Here is a 15,523-nt window from a genome sequence, read left to right on the forward strand (position 1 = left end):
GGTGTCAGTGTATATCTGTGTTACTTGGTGTAAGTGTGTGTCTTTGTTACTTGGTGTAAATTTATGTCTTTCTTACTTGGTGTCAGTGTATGTCTGCGTTACTTGGTGTCAGTGTATGTCTTTGTTACTTGGTGTAAGTATGTGTCTGTGTTACTTGGTGTAAGTGTGTGTCTGTGTTCCTGGGTATCTTTGGATGTCTTTGTTACTTGGTGTCAGTGCATGTCTTTGTTACTTGGTGTAAGTGTGTGTCTGTGTTACTGGGTATCAGTGTATGTCTTTGTTACTTGGTGTCAGTGAATGCCTGTGTTACTTGGTGTAAGTGTGTGTCTGTGTTACTGGGTGTCAGTGTGTGTCTGTGTTACTTGGTGTAAGTGTGTGTCTTTGTTACTTGGTATCCTTGTGTATCTGTGTTACTGGGTGTCAGTGCATGTCTTTGTTACTGGGTGTCAGTGTATGTCTTTGTTACTTGGTGTAAGTGTGTGTCTGTGTTACTGGGTATCAGTGTCTGTTACTTGGTGTAAGTGTGTGTCTGTGTTACTGGGTATCAGTGTATGTCTTTGTTACTTGGTGTCAGTGTATGTCTGTGTTACTTGGTGTAAGTGTGTGTCTGTGTTACTGGGTATCAGTGTATGTCTTTGTGACTTGGTGTCAGTGTATGTCTTTGTTACTGGGTGTCAGTGTGTGGCTTCGTGACTTGGTGTCAGTGTATGTCTTTGTTACTTGGTGAAAGTGTGTGTCTGTGTCACTGTGAATCAGTGTATGTCTTTGTTACTTGGTGTCAGTGTACGTCAAAATACTTGGTGTAAGTGTATGCCTTTGTTACTTGGTGTAATTGTCTGTCTTTGTTACTTGGTGTAAGTGTATGTCTTTGTTACTTGGTGTCAGTGTATGTCTTTGTTACTTGGTGTAAGTATGTGTCTGTTTTACTTGGTGTAAGTGCCTGTCTTTGTTACTTGGTGTAAGTGTATGTCTTTGTTACTTGGTGTCAGTGCATGTCTTTGTTACTTGGTGTCAGTGTGTGTCTGTGTTACTGGGTATCAGTGTATGTCTTTGTGACTTGGTATCAGTGTATGTCTTTGTTACTGGGTGTCACTGTGTGTCTGTGTTACTGGGTATAAGTGTATGTCTTTGTGACTTGGTATCAGTGTATGTCTTTGTTACTGGGTGACAGTGTGTGTCTGTGTTACTGGGTATCAGTGTATGTCTTTGTGACTTGGTATCAGTGTATGTCTTTGTTACTGGGTGACAGTGTGTGTCTGTGTTACTGGGTATCAGTGTATGTCTTTGTGACTTGGTATCAGTGTATGTCTTTGTTACTGGGTGTCAGTGTGTGGATGTGTTCCTGGGTATCAGTGTATGTATGTGACTTGGTGTCAGTGTATGTCTTTGTTACTGGGTGTCAGTGTGTGTCTTTGTGACTTGGTGTCAGTGTATGTCTTTGTTACTTGGTGTAAGTGTGTGTCTGTGATACTGGGTATTCAGTGTATGTCATTGTTACTTGGTGTCAGTGTATGTCTGTGTTACTTGGTGTAAGTGCGTGTCTGTGTATCAGTGTATGTCTTTGTGACTTGGTGTCAGTGTATGTCTTTGTTAGTGGTTGTCAGTGTGTGTCTTTGTGACTTGGTGTCAGTGTATGTCTGTGTTACTGGGTATCAGTGTATGTCTTTGTGACTTGGTGTCAGTGTATGTCTTTGTTACTGGGTGTCAGTGTGTGTATTTGTTACTTGGTGTAAGTGTGTGTCTGTGTTACTGGGTATCAGTGTATGTCTTTGTGACTTGGTGTCAGTGTATGTCAAAATACTTGGTGTCAGTGTATGTCTTTGTTACTTGGTGTAATTGTCTGTCTTTGTTACTTAGTGTAGGTGTATGTGTTTGTTACTTGGTGTCAGTGTATGTCTTTGTTACTGGGTGTCAGTGTGTGTCTGCGTTACTTGGTGTCAGTGTATGTCTTTGTTACTGTTTATTAGTGTTTCTCTGTGTTACTGGGTGTCAGTGTGTGTTTGTTTGTGTTACTGGGTGTCAGTGTCTGTCTTTGCTACTTGGTGTAAGTGTGTGTCTTTGTTAATTGGTGTAATTGTATTTCTTTGTTACTTGGTGTCAGTGTGTGTCTGTGTTCCTGGTTATCATTGTATGTCTTTGTTACTTGGTGTCAGTGTATGTCTGTGTTACTTGGTGTAAGTGTGTGTCTTAGTTAATGGGTGTCAGTGTGAGTCTGTGTTACTTGGTGTAAGTGTGTGTCTTTGTTACTTGGTGTCCATGTGTGTCTGTGTTACTGGGTGTCAGTGCATGACTTTGTGACTTGGTGTCAGTGTTTGTCTTTGTTACTGGGTGTCAGTATGTGTTTTCGTGACTTGGTATCAGTGCATGTCTTTCTTACTTGGTGTCAGTGTATGTCAAAATAATTGGTGTAAGTGTATGTCTTTGTTGCTTGGTGTAATTTTCTGTCTTAGTTACTTGGTGTATGTGTATGTCTTTGTTACTTGGTGTCAGTGTATGTCTTTGTTACTTGGTGTCAGTGTATGTCTGTGTTACCTGGTGTAAGTGTGTGTCTTTGTTACTTGGTGTAAGTGTATGTCTTTGTTAGTTGGTGTCAGTGCATGTCTTTGTTACTTGGTGTCAGTGTGTGTCTGTGTTACTGGGTATCAGTGTATGTCTTTGTGACTTGGTATCAGTGTATGTCTTTGTTACTGGGTGTCAGTGTGTGTCTGTGTTACTGGGTATCAGTGTATGTCTTTGTGACTTGGTATCAGTGTAAGTCTTTGTTACTGGGTGTCAGTGTGTGTCTGTGTTCCTGGGTATCAGTGTATGTCTTTGTGACTTGGTGTCAGTGTGTGTCTTTGTTTTTGGGTGTCAGTGTGTGTCTTTGTGATTTGGTGTCATGTAGGTCTTTGTTACTTGGTGAAAGTGTGTGTCTGTGATACTGGGTATTCAGTGTATGTCTTTGTTACTGGGTGTCAGTGTAGGTCTGTGTTACTTGGTGTAAGTGTGTGTCTGTGTATCAGTGTATGTCATTGTGACCTGGTGTCAGTGTGTGTTTTCGTGACTTGGTATCAGTGCATGTCTTTCTTACTTGGTGTCAGTGTATGTCAAAATACTTGGTGTAAGTGCATGTCTTTGTTGCTTGGTGTAATTTTCTGTATTTGTTACTTGGTGTATGTGTATGTCTTTGTTACTTGGTGTCAGTGTATGTCTTTGTTACTTGGTGTCAGTGTATGTCTGTGTTACCTGGTGTAAGTGTGTGTATTTGTTACTTGGTGTAAGTGTATGTCTTTGTTAGTTGGTGTCAGTGCATGTCTTTGTCACTTGGTGTCAGTGTGTGTCTGTGTTACTTGTTATCAGTGTATGTCTTTGTGACTTGGTATCAGTGTATGTCTTTGTTACTGGGTGTCAGCGTGTGTCAGTGTTACTGGGTATCTGTGTATGTCTTTGTGACTTGGTATCAGTGTATGTCTTTGTTACTGGGTGTCAGTGTGTGTCTGTGTTACTGGGTATCAGTGTATGTCTTTGTGACTTGGTATCAGTGTAAGTCTTTGTTACTGGGTGTCAGTGTGTGTCTGTGTTCCCGGGTATCAGTGTGTGTCTTTGTGATTTGGTGTCATGTAGGTCTTTGTTACTTGGTGAAAGTGTGTGTCTGTGATACTGGGTATTCAGTGTATGTCTTTGTTACTTGGTGTCAGTGTAGGTCTGTGTTTCTTGGTGTAAGTGTGTGTCTGTGTATCAGTGTATGTCATTGTGACTTGGTGTCAGTGTATGTCTTTGCTACTGGGTGTCAGTTTGTGTCTTTGAGACTTGGTGTCAGTGTATGTCTGTGTAACTGGGTATCAGTGTATGTCTTTGTGACTTGGTGTCAGTGTATTTCTTTGTTACTGGGTGTCAGTGTGTGTTTTTATTACTTGGTGTAAGTGTGTGTCTGTGTTACTAGGTATCAGTGTATGTCTTTGTTACTTGGTGTCAGTGTATGTCTTTGTTACTGGGTGTCAGTGTGTGTCTTTGTGACTTGGTGTCAGTGTATGTCTTTGTTACTTGGTGTCAGTGTATGTCAAAATACTTGGTGTAAGTGTATGTCTTTGTTACTTGGTGTCAGTGTATGTCTTTGTTAATTGGTGTCAGTGTATGTCTGCGTTACCTGGTGTAAGTGTGTGTCTTTGTTACTTGGTGTAAGTGTATGTCTTTGTTAGTTGGTGTCAGTGCATGTCTTTGTTACTTGGTGTCAGTGTGTGTCTGTGTTACTGGGTATCAGTGTATGTCTTTGTGACTTGGTATCAGTGTATGTCTTTGTTACTGGGTGTCAGCGTGTGTCAGTGTTACTGGGTATCTGTGCATGTCTTTGTGACTTGGTATCAGTGTATGTCTTTGTTACTGGGTGTCAGTGTGTGTCTGTGTTACTGGGTATCAGTGTATGTCTTTGTGACTTGGTATCAGTGTAAGTCTTTGTTACTGGGTGTCAGTGTGTGTCTGTGTTCCCGGGTATCAGTGTATGTCTTTGTGACTTGGTGTCAGTGTGTGTCTTTGTTACTGGGTGTCAGTGTGTGTCTTTGTGATTTGGTGTCATGTAGGTCTTTGTTACTTGGTGAAAGTGAGTGTCTGTGATACTGGGTATTCAGTGTATGTCTTTGTTACTTGGTGTCAGTGTAGGTCTGTGTTGCTTGGTGTAAGTGTGTGTCTGTGTATCAGTGTATGTCATTGTGACTTGGTGTCAGTGTATGTCTTTGTTACTGGGTGTCAGTTTGTGTCTTTGAGACTTGGTGTCAGTGTATGTCTGTGTAACTGGGTATCAGTGTATGTCTTTGTGACTTGGTGTCAGTGTATTTCTTTGTTACTGGGTGTCAGTGTGTGTTTTTATTACTTGGTGTAAGTGTGTGTCTGTGTTACTAGGTATCAGTGTATGTCTTTGTTACTTGGTGTCAGTGTATGTCTTTGTTACTGGGTGTCAGTGTGTGTCTTTGTGACTTGGTGTCAGTGTATGTCTTTGTTACTTGGTGTCAGTGTATGTCAAAATACTTGGTGTAAGTGTATGTCTTTGTTACTTGGTGTAATTGTCTGTCTTTGTTACTTGGAGTAAGTGTATGTCTTTGTTACTTGGTGTCACTGTATGTCTTTGTTACTTGGTGTCAGTGGGTGTCTGTGTTACTGGGTATCAGAGTATGTCTTTGTGACTTAGTATCAGTGTATGTCTTTGTGACTTGGTATCAGTGTATGTCTTTGTTACTGGGTGTCAGTGTGTGTCTGCGTTACTTGGTGTCAGTGTATGACTTTGTTACTGTTTATTAGTGTTTCTCTGTGTTACTGGGTGTCAGTGTGTGTTTGTCTGTGTTACTGGGTGTCAGTGCATGTCTTTGTTAATTGGTGTAAGTGTGTGTCTGTGTTTCTGGGTATCAGTGTCAGTCTTTGTTACTTAGTGTAAGTGTGTGTCTTTGTTACTTGGTGTAATTGTATGTCTTTGTTACTTGGTGTCTGTGTATATCTGTGTTACTTGGTGTAAGTGTATGTCTTTGTTACTTGGTGTAAGTGTGTGTCTGTGTTACTTGGTGTAAGTGTGTGTCTGTGTTCCTGGGTATCATTGTATGTCTTTGTTACTTGGTGTCAGTGTATGTCTGTGTTTCTTGGTGTCAGTGTATTTCTGTGTTACTTGGTGTAAGTGTGTGTCTCTGTTACTGCGTGTCAGTGTGTGTCTGTGTTACTTGGTGTAAGTGTGTGTCTTTGTTACTTGGTATCAGTGTATGTCTTTGTTACTGGGTGTCAGTGTGTGTCTGTGTTACTGGGTATCAGTGTATGTCTTTGTGACTTGGTATCAGTGTAAGTCTTTGTTACTGGGTGTCAGTGTGTGTCTGTGTTCCCGGGTATCAGTGTATGTCTTTGTGACTTGGTGTCAGTGTGTGTCTTTGTTACTGGGTGTCAGTGTGTGTCTTTGTGATTTGGTGTCATGTAGGTCTTTGTTACTTGGTGAAAGTGTGTGTCTGTGATACTGGGTATTCAGTGTATGTCTTTGTTACTTGGTGTCAGTGTAGGTCTGTGTTACTTGGTGTAAGTGTGTGTCTGTGTATCAGTGTATGTCATTGTGACTTGGTGTCAGTGTATGTCTTTGTTACTGGGTGTCAGTTTGTGTCTTTGAGACTTGGTGTCAGTGTATGTCTGTGTAACTGGGTATCAGTGTATGTCTTTGTGACTTGGTGTCAGTGTATTTCTTTGTTACTGGGTGTCAGTGTGTGTTTTTATTACTTGGTGTAAGTGTGTGTCTGTGTTACTAGGTATCAGTGTATGTCTTTGTTACTTGGTGTCAGTGTATGTCTTTGTTACTGGGTGTCAGTGTGTGTCTTTGTGACTTGGTGTCAGTGTATGTCTTTGTTACTTGGTGTCAGTGTATGTCAAAATACTTGGTGTAAGTGTATGTCTTTGTTACTTGGTGTAATTGTCTGTCTTTGTTACTTGGTGTAAGTGTATGTCTTTGTTACTTGGTGTCACTGTATGTCTTTGTTACTTGGTGTCAGTGGGTGTCTGTGTTACTGGGTATCAGAGTATGTCTTTGTGACTTAGTATCAGTGTATGTCTTTGTGACTTGGTATCAGTGTATGTCTTTGTTACTGGGTGTCAGTGTGTGTCTGCGTTACTTGGTGTAATTGTATGTCTTTGTTACTTGGTGTCAGTGTATGTCTGTGTTACTTGGTGTAAGTGTATGTCTTTGTTACTTGGTGTAAGTGTGTGTCTGTGTTACTTGGTGTAAGTGTGTGTCTGTGTTCCTGGGTATCATTGTATGTCTTTGTTACTTGGTGTCAGTGTATGTCTGTGTTACTTGGTGTCAGTGTATTTCTGTGTTACTTGGTGTAAGTGTGTGTCTGTGTTACTGCGTGTCAGTGTGTGTCTGTGTTACTTGGTGTAAGTGTGTGTCTTTGTTACTTGGTGTAATTGTATGTCTTTGTTACTTGGTGTCAGTGTATGTCTGTGTTACCTGGTGTAAGTGTATGTCTTTGTTACTTGGTGTAAGTGTGTGTCTGTGTTACTTGGTGTAAGTGTGTGTCTGTGTTCCTGGGTATCATTGTATGTCTTTGTTACTTGGTGTCAGTGTATGTCTGTGTTACTTGGTGTAAGTGTGTGTCTGTGTTTCTAGGTATCAGTGTATGTCTTTGTTACTTGGTGTCAGTGTATTTCTGTGTTACTTGGTGTAAGTGTGTGTCTGTGTTACTGCGTGTCAGTGTGCGTCTGTGTTACTTGGTGTAAGTGTGTGTCTTTGTTATTTGGTGTCCATGTGTGTCTGTGTTACTGGGTGTCAGTGCATGTCTTTGTTACTTGGTGTCAGTGTATATCTTTGTTACTTGGTGTAATTGTATGTCTTTGTTACTTGGTGTCAATGCATGTCTGTGTTACATGGTGTCAGTGTATGTCTTTGTTATTGGTGTAAGTGTGTGTCTGTGTTACTTGGTGTAAGTGTGTGTCTTTGTTCCTGGGTATCAGTGTATGTCTTTGTTACTTGGTGTCATTGTATGTCTGTGTTAATTGGTGTAAGTGTGTGTCTGTGTTACTTTGTGTAAGTGTGTGTCTGTGTTACTGGGTGTCAGTGTGTGTCTGTGTTACTTGGTGTAAGTGTGTGTCTTTGTTACTTGGTGTCCATGTGTGTCTGTGTTACTGGGTGTCAGTGCATGTATTTGTTACTTGGTTACAGTGTACATCTGTGTTACTTGGTGTAAGTGTGTGTCTTTGTTACTTGGTGTAAATTTATGTCTTTCTTACTTGGTGTCAGTGTATGTCTGCGTTACTTGGTGTCAGTGTATGTCTTTGTTACTTGGTGTAAGTGTGTGTCTGTGTTACTTGGTGTAAGTGTGTGTCTGTGTTCCTGGGTATCAGTGGATGTCTTTGTTACTTGGTGTCAGTGTATGTCTGTGTTACTTGGTGTAAGTGTGTGTCTGTGTTACTGGGTATTAGTGTATGTCTTTGTTACTTGGTGTCAGTGAATGTCTGTGTTACTTGGTGTAAGTGTGTGTCTGTGTTACTGGGTGTCAGTGTGTGTCTGTGTTACTTGGTGTAAGTGTGTGTCTTTGTTACTTGGTATCCGTGTGTGTCTGTGTTACTGGGTGTCAGTGCATGTCTTTGTTACTGGGTGTCAGTGTATGTCTTTGTTACTTGGTGTAAGTGTGTGTCTGTGTTACTGGGTATCAGTGTATGTCTTTGTGACTTGGTGTCAGTGTATGTCTGTGTTACTTGGTGTAAGTGTGTGTCTGTGTTACTGGGTGTCAGTGTGTGGCTTCGTGACTTGTTGTCAGTGTATGTCTTTGTTACTTGGTGTAAGTGTGTGTCTGTGTCACTGGGAATCAGTGTATGTCTTTGTTACTTGGTGTCAGTGTACGTCAAAATACTTGGTGTAAGTGTATGTCTTTGTTACTTGGTGTAATTGTCTGTCTTTGTTACTTGGTGTAAGTGTCTGTCTTTGTTACTTGGTGTCAGTGTATGTCTTTGTTACTTGGTGTCAGTGTATGTCTGTGTTAATTGGTGTAAGTGTCTGTCTTTGTTACCTGGTGTAAGTGTATGTCTTTGTTACTTGGTGTCAGTGCATGTCTTTGTTACTTGGTGTCAGTGTGTGTCTGTGTTACTGGGTATCAGTGTATGTCTTTGTGACTTGGTATCAGTGTATGTCTTTGTTACTGGGTGTCACTGTGTGTCTGTGTTACTGGGTATAAGTGTATGTCTTTGTGACTTGGTATCAGTGTATGTCTTTGTTACTGGGTGACAGTGTGTGTCGGTGTTTCTGGGTATCAGTGTATGTCTTTGTGACTTGGTGTCAGTGTATGTCTTTGTTACTTGGTGTCAGTGTGTGGATGTGTTCCTGGGTATCAGTGTATGTATGTGACTTGGTGTCAGTGCATGTCTTTGTTACTGGGTGTCAGTGTATGTCATTGTTACTTGGTGTCAGTGTATGTCTGTGTTACTTGGTGTAAGTGTGTGTCTGTGTATCAGTGTATGTCTTTGTGACTTGGTGTCAGTGTATGTCTTTGTTAGTGGTTGTCAGTGTGTGTCTTTGTGACTTGGTGTCAGTGTATGTCTGTGTTACTGGGTATCAGTGTATGTCTTTGTGACTTGGTGTCAGTGTATGTCTTTGTTACTGGGTGTCAGTGTGTGTATTTGTTACTTGGTGTAAGTGTGTGTCTGTGTTACTGGGTATCAGTGTATGTCTTTGTGACTTGGTGTCAGTGTATGTCATTGTTACTGGGTGTCAGTGTGTGTCTGTGTTACTGGGTATCAGTGTATGTCTTTGTTACTTGGTGTCAGTGTATGTCAAAATACTTGGTGTAAGTGTATGTCTTTGTTACTTGGTGTAATTGTCTGTCTTTGTAACTTAGTGTAAGAGTATGTGTTTGTTACTTGGTGTCAGTGTATGTCTTTGTTACTGGGTGTCAGTGTGTGTCTGCGTTACTTGGTGTCAGTGTATGTCTTTGTTACTGTTTATTAGTGTTTCTCTGTGTTACTGGGTGTCAGTGTGTGTTTGTTTGTGTTACTGGGTGTCAGTGTATGTCTTTGTTACTTGGTGTAAGTGTGTGGATGTGTTCCTGGGTATCATTGTATGTCTTTGTTACTTGGTGTCAGTGTATGTCTGTGTTACTTGGTGTAAGTGTATGTCTTTGTTACTTGGTGTAAGTGTGTGTCTGTGTTACTTGGTGTAAGTGTGTGTCTGTGTTCCTGGGTATCATTGTATGTCTTTGTTACTTGGTGTCAGTGTATGTCTGTGTTACTTGGTGTAAGTGTGTGTCTTTGTTAATGGGTGTCAGTGTGAGTCTGTGTTACTTGGTGTAAGTGTGTGTCTTTGTTACTTGGTGTCCATGTGTGTCTGTGTTACTGGGTGTCAGTGCATGACTTTGTGACTTGGTGTCAGTGTATGTCTTTGTTACTGGGTGTCAGTATGTGTTTTCGTGACTTGGTATCAGTGCATGTCTTTCTTACTTGGTGTCAGTGTATGTCAAAATATTTGGTGTAAGTTTATGTCTTTGATGCTTGGTGTAATTTTCTGTCTTTGTTACTTGGTGTCAGTGTATGTCTTTGTTACTGGGTGTCAGTATGTGTTTTCGTGACTTGGAATCAGTGCATGTCTTTCTTACTTGGTGTCAGTGTATGTCAAAATACTTGGTGTCAGTGTATGTCTTTGTTACTTGGTGACATTGTATGTCTGTGTTACCTGGTGTAAGTGTGTGTCTTTGTTACTTGGTGTAAGTGTATGTCTTTGTTAGTTGGTGTCAGTGCATGTCTTTGTGACTTGGTATCAGTGTATGTCTTTGTTACTTGGTGTCAGCGTGTGTCAGTGTTACTGGGTATCTGTGTATGTCTTTGTGACTTGGTATCAGTGTATGTCTTTGTTACTGGGTGTCAGTGTGTGTCTGTGTTACTGGGTATCAGTGTATGTCTTTGTGACTTGGTATCAGTGTAAGTCTTTGTTACTGGGTGTCAGTGTGTGTCTGTGTTCCTGGGTATCAGTGTATGTCTTTGTGACTTGGTATCAGTGTGTGTCTTTGTTACTGGGTGTCAGTGTGTGTCTTTGTGATTTGGTGTCATGTAGGTCTTTGTTACTTGGTGAAAGTGTGTGTCTGTGATACTGGGTATTCAGTGTATGTCTTTGTTACTTGGTGTCAGTGTAGGTCTGTGTTACTTGGTGTAAGTGTGTGTCTGTGTATCAGTGTATGTCATTGTGACTTGGTGTCAGTGTATGTCTTTGTTACTGGGTGTCAGTTTGTGTCTTTGAGACTTGGTGTCAGTGTATGTCTGTGTAACTGGGTATCAGTGTATGTCTTTGTGACTTGGTGTCAGTGTATTTCTTTGTTACTGGGTGTCAGTGTGTGTTTTTATTACTTGGTGTAAGTGTGTGTCTGTGTTACGAGGTATCATTGTATGTCTTTGTGACTTGGTGTCAGTGTATGTCTTTGTTACTTGGTGTCAGTGTATGTCAAAATACTTGGTGTAAGTGTATGTCTTTGTTACTTGGTGTAATTGTCTGTCTTTGTTACTTGGTGTAAGTGTATGTCTTTGTTACTTGGTGTCACTGTATGTCTTTGTTACTTGGTGTCAGTGGGTGTCAGTGTTACTGGGTATCAGAGTATGTCTTTGTGACTTGGTATCAGTGTATGTCTTTGTGACTTGGTATCAGTGTATGTCTTTGTTACTGGGTGTCAGTGTGTGTCTGCGTTACTTGGTGTCAGTGTATGTCTTTGTTACTGTTTATTAGTGTTTCTCTGTGTTACTGGGTTTCAGTGTGTGTTTTTCTGTGTTACTGGGTGTCAGTGTATGTCTTTGTTAATTGGTGTAAGTGTGTGTCTGTGTTTCTGGGTATCAGTGTCTGTCTTTGTTACTTGGTGTAAGTGTGTGTCTTTGTTACTTGGTGTAATTGTATGTCTTTGTTACTTGGTGTCAGTGTATGTCTGTGCTACTTGGTGTAAGTGTATGTCTTTGTTACTTGGTGTAAGTGTGTGTCTGTGTTACTTGGTGTAAGTGTGTGTCTGTGTTCCTGGTTATCATTGCATGTCTTTGTTACTTGGTGTCAGTGTATGTCTTTGTTAATTGGTGTAAGTGTGTGTCTGTGTTTCTGGGTATCAGTGTCTGTCTTTGTTACTTGGTGTAAGTGTGTGTCTTTGTTACTTGGTGTAATTGTATGTCTTTGTTACTTGGTGTCAGAGTATGTCTGTGTTACTTGGTGTAAGTGTATTTCTTTGTTAATTGGTGTAAGTGTGTGTCTGTGTTACTTGTTGTAAGTGTGTGTCTGTGTTCCTGGGTATCATTGTATGTCTTTGTTACTTGGTGTCAGTGTATGTCTGTGTTACATGGTGTCAGTGTATTTCAGTGTTACTTGGTGTAAGTGTGTGTCTGTGTTACTGCGTGTCAGTGTGTGTCTGTGTTACTTGGTGTAAGTGTGTGTCTTTGTTACTTGGTGTCCATGTGTGTCTGTGTTACTGGGTGTCAGTGCATGTCTTTGTTACTTGGTGTCAGTGTATATCTGTGTTACTTGGTGTAAGTGTGTGTCTTTGTTACTTGGAAAATTGTATGTCTTTGTTACTTGGTGTCAATGCATGTCTGTGTTACTTGGTGTCAGTGTATGTCTTTGTTACTTGGTGTAAGTGTTTGTCTGTGTTACTTGCTGTAAGTGTGTGTCTGTGTTCCTGGGTATCAGTGTATGTCTTTGTTACTTGGTGTCAGTCTATGTCTGTGTTACTTGGTGTAAGTGTGTGTCTGTGTTACTGGGTATCAGTGTATGTATTTGTTACTTGGTGTCAGTGTATGTCTGTGTTACTTGTTGTGAGTGTGTGTATTTGTTACTTGGTGTCCGTGTGTGTCTGTGTTACTGGGTATCAGTGTATGTATTTGTTACTGGGTGTCAGTGTGTGTCTGTGTTACTTGGTGTAAGTGTGTGTCTTTGTTACTTGGTGTCCGTGTGTGTCTGTGTTACTGGGTGTCAGTGTATGTCTTAGTTACTGGGTGTCAGTGTATGTCTTTGTTACTTGGTGTCAGTGTATGTCAAAATACTTGGTGTAAGTGTATGTCTTTGTTACTTGGTGTAATTGTCTGTCTTTGTTACTTGGTGTAAGTGTATGTCTTTGTTACTTGGTGTCAGTGTATGTCTTTGTTACTTTGTGTCATTGGGTGTCTGTGTTACTGGGTATCAGTGTATGTCTTTGTGTCTTGGTATCAGTGTATGTCTTTGTTACGGGGTGTCAGTGTGTGTCTGCGTTACTTGGTGTCAGTGTATGTCTTTGTTACTGTTTATTAGTGTTTCTCTGTGCTACTGGGTGTCAGTGTGTGTTTGTCTGTGTTCCTGGGTGTCAGTCTATGTCTGTGTTACTTGGTGTCAGTCTATGTCTGTGTTACTTGTTGTACGTGTGTGTCTGTGTTACTGGGTGTCAGTGTGTGTCTGTGTTACTTGGTGTAAGTGTTTGTCTTTGTTACTTGGTGTCCGTGTGTGTCTGTGTTACTGGGTGTCAGTGTATGTCTTTGTTACTGGGTGTCAGTGTATGTCTTTGTTACTTGGTGTAAGTGTGTGTCTGTGTTACTGGGTATCAGTTTCTGTATTTGTTACTTGGTGTAATTGTGTGTCTGTGTTACTGGGTATCAGTGTATGTCTTTGTTACTTGGTGTCAGTGTATGTCTGTGTTACTTGGTGTAAGTGTGTGTCTGTGTTACTGGGTATCAGTGTATGTCTTTGTGACTTGGTGTCAGTGTATGTCTTTGTTACTGGGTGTCAGTGTGTGTCTTTGTGACTTGGTGTCAGTGTATGTCTTTGTTACTTGGTGTAAGTGTATGTCAAAATACTTGGTGTAAGTGTATGTCTTTGTTACTTGGTGTAATTGTCTGTCTTTGTTGCTTGGTGTAAGTGTATGTCTTTGTTACTTGGTGTCAGTGTATGTCTTTGTTAATTGGTGTCAGTGTATGTCTGTGTTACTTGGTGTAAGTGTGTGTCTTTGTTACTTGGTGTAAGTGTATGTCTTTGTTACTTGGTGTCAGTGCATGTCTGTGTTACTTGGTGTAAGTGTATGTCTTTGTTAGTTGGTGTCAGTGCATGTCTTTGTTACTTGGTGTCAGTGTGTGTCTGTGTTACTGGGTATCAGTGTATGTCTTTGTGACTTGGTATCAGTGTATGTCTTTGTTACTGGGTGTCAGCGTGTGTCAGTGTTACTGGGTATCTGTGTATGTCTTTGTGACTTGGTATCAGTGTATGTCTTTGTTACTGGGTTTCAGTGTGTGTCTGTGTTACTGGGTATCAGTGTATGTCTTTGTCACTTGGTATCAGTGTAAGTCTTTGTTACTGGGTGTCAGTGTGTGTCTGTGTTCCTGGGCATCAGTGTATGTCTTTGTGACTTGGTGTCAGTGTGTGTCTTTGTTACTGGGTGTCAGTGTGTGTCTTTGTGATTTGGTGTCATGTAGGTCTTTGTTACTTGGTGAAAGTGTGTGTCTGTGATACTGGGTATTCGGTGTATGTCTTTGTTACTTGGTGTCAGTGTAGGTCTGTGTTACTTGGTGTAAGTGTGTGTCTGTGTATCAGTGTATGTCATTGTGACTTGGTGTCAGTGTATGTCTTTGTTACCGGGTGTCAGTTTGTGTCTTTGAGACTTGGTGTCAGTGTATGTCTGTGTAACTGGGTATCAGTGTATGTCTTTGTGACATGGTGTCAGTGTATTTCTTTGTTACTGGGTGTCAGTATGTGTTTTTATTACTTGGTGTAAGTGTGTGTCTGTGTTACGAGGTATCAGTGTATGTCTTTGTTACTTGGTGTCAGTGTATGTCTTTGTTACTAGGTGTCAGTGTGTGTCTTTGTGACTTGGTGTCAGTGTATGTCTTTGTTACTTGGTGTCAGTGTATGTCAAAATACTTGGTGTAAGTGTATGTCTTTGTTACTTGGTGTAATTGTCTGTCTTTGTTACTTGGTGTAAGTGTATGTCTTTGTTATTTGGTGTCAATGTATGTCTTTGTTACTTGGTGTCAGTGGGTGTCAGTGTTACTGGGTATCAGAGTATGTCTTTGTGTCTTGGTATCAGTGTATGTCTTTGTGACTTGGTATCAGTGTATGTCTTTGTTACTGGGTGTCAGTGTGTGTCTGCGTTACTTGGTGTCAGTGTATGTCTTTGTTACAGTTTATTAGTGTTTCTCTGTGTTACTGGGTTTCAGTGTGTGTTTGTCTGTGTTACTGGGTGTCAGTGTATGTCTTTGTTAATTGGTGTAAGTGTGTGTCTGTGTTTCTGGGTATCAGTGTCTGTCTTTGTTACTTGGTGTAAGTGTGTGTCTTTGTTAGTTGGTGTAATTGTATGTCTTTGTTACTTGGTGTCAGTGTATGTCTGTGTTACTTGGTGTAAGTGTATGTCTTTGTTACTTGGTGTAAGTGTGTGTCTGTGTTACTTGGTGTAAGTGTTTGTCTGTGTTCCTGGGTATCATTGCATGTCTTTGTTACTTGGTGTCAGTGTATGTCTTTGTTAATTGGTGTAAGTGTGTGTCTGTGTTTCTGGGTATCAGTGTCTATCTTTGTTACTTGGTGTCAGTGTGTGTCTTTGTTACTTGGTGTAATTGTATGTCTTTGTTACTTGGTGTCAGTGTATGTCTTTGTTACTTGGTGTCAGTGTATGTCAAAATACTTGGTGTAAGTGTATGTCTTTGTTTCTTGGTGTAATTGTCTGTCTTTGTTACTTGGTGTAAGTGTATGTCTTTGTTATTTGGTGTCAATGTATGTCTTTGTTACTTGGTGTCAGTGGGTGTCAGTGTTACTGGGTATCAGAGTATGTCTTTGTGTCTTGGTATCAGTGTATGTCTTTGTGACTTGGTATCAGTGTATGTCATTGTTACTGGGTGTCAGTGTGTGTCTGCGTTACTTGGTGTCAGTGTATGTCTTTGTTACAGTTTATTAGTGTTTCTCTGTGTTACTGGGTTTCAGTGTGTGTTTGTCTGTGTTACTGGGTGTCAGTGTATGTCTTTGTTAATTGGTGTAAGTGTGTGTCTGTGTTTCTGGGTATCAGTGTCTGTTTTTGTTACTTGGTGTAAGTGTGTGTCTTTGTTAGTTGGTGTAATTGTA

The sequence above is a fragment of the Heterodontus francisci genome, unplaced genomic scaffold (assembly GCF_036365525.1).
Source record: "Heterodontus francisci isolate sHetFra1 unplaced genomic scaffold, sHetFra1.hap1 HAP1_SCAFFOLD_57, whole genome shotgun sequence".
NCBI lineage: Eukaryota > Metazoa > Chordata > Chondrichthyes > Heterodontiformes > Heterodontidae > Heterodontus > Heterodontus francisci.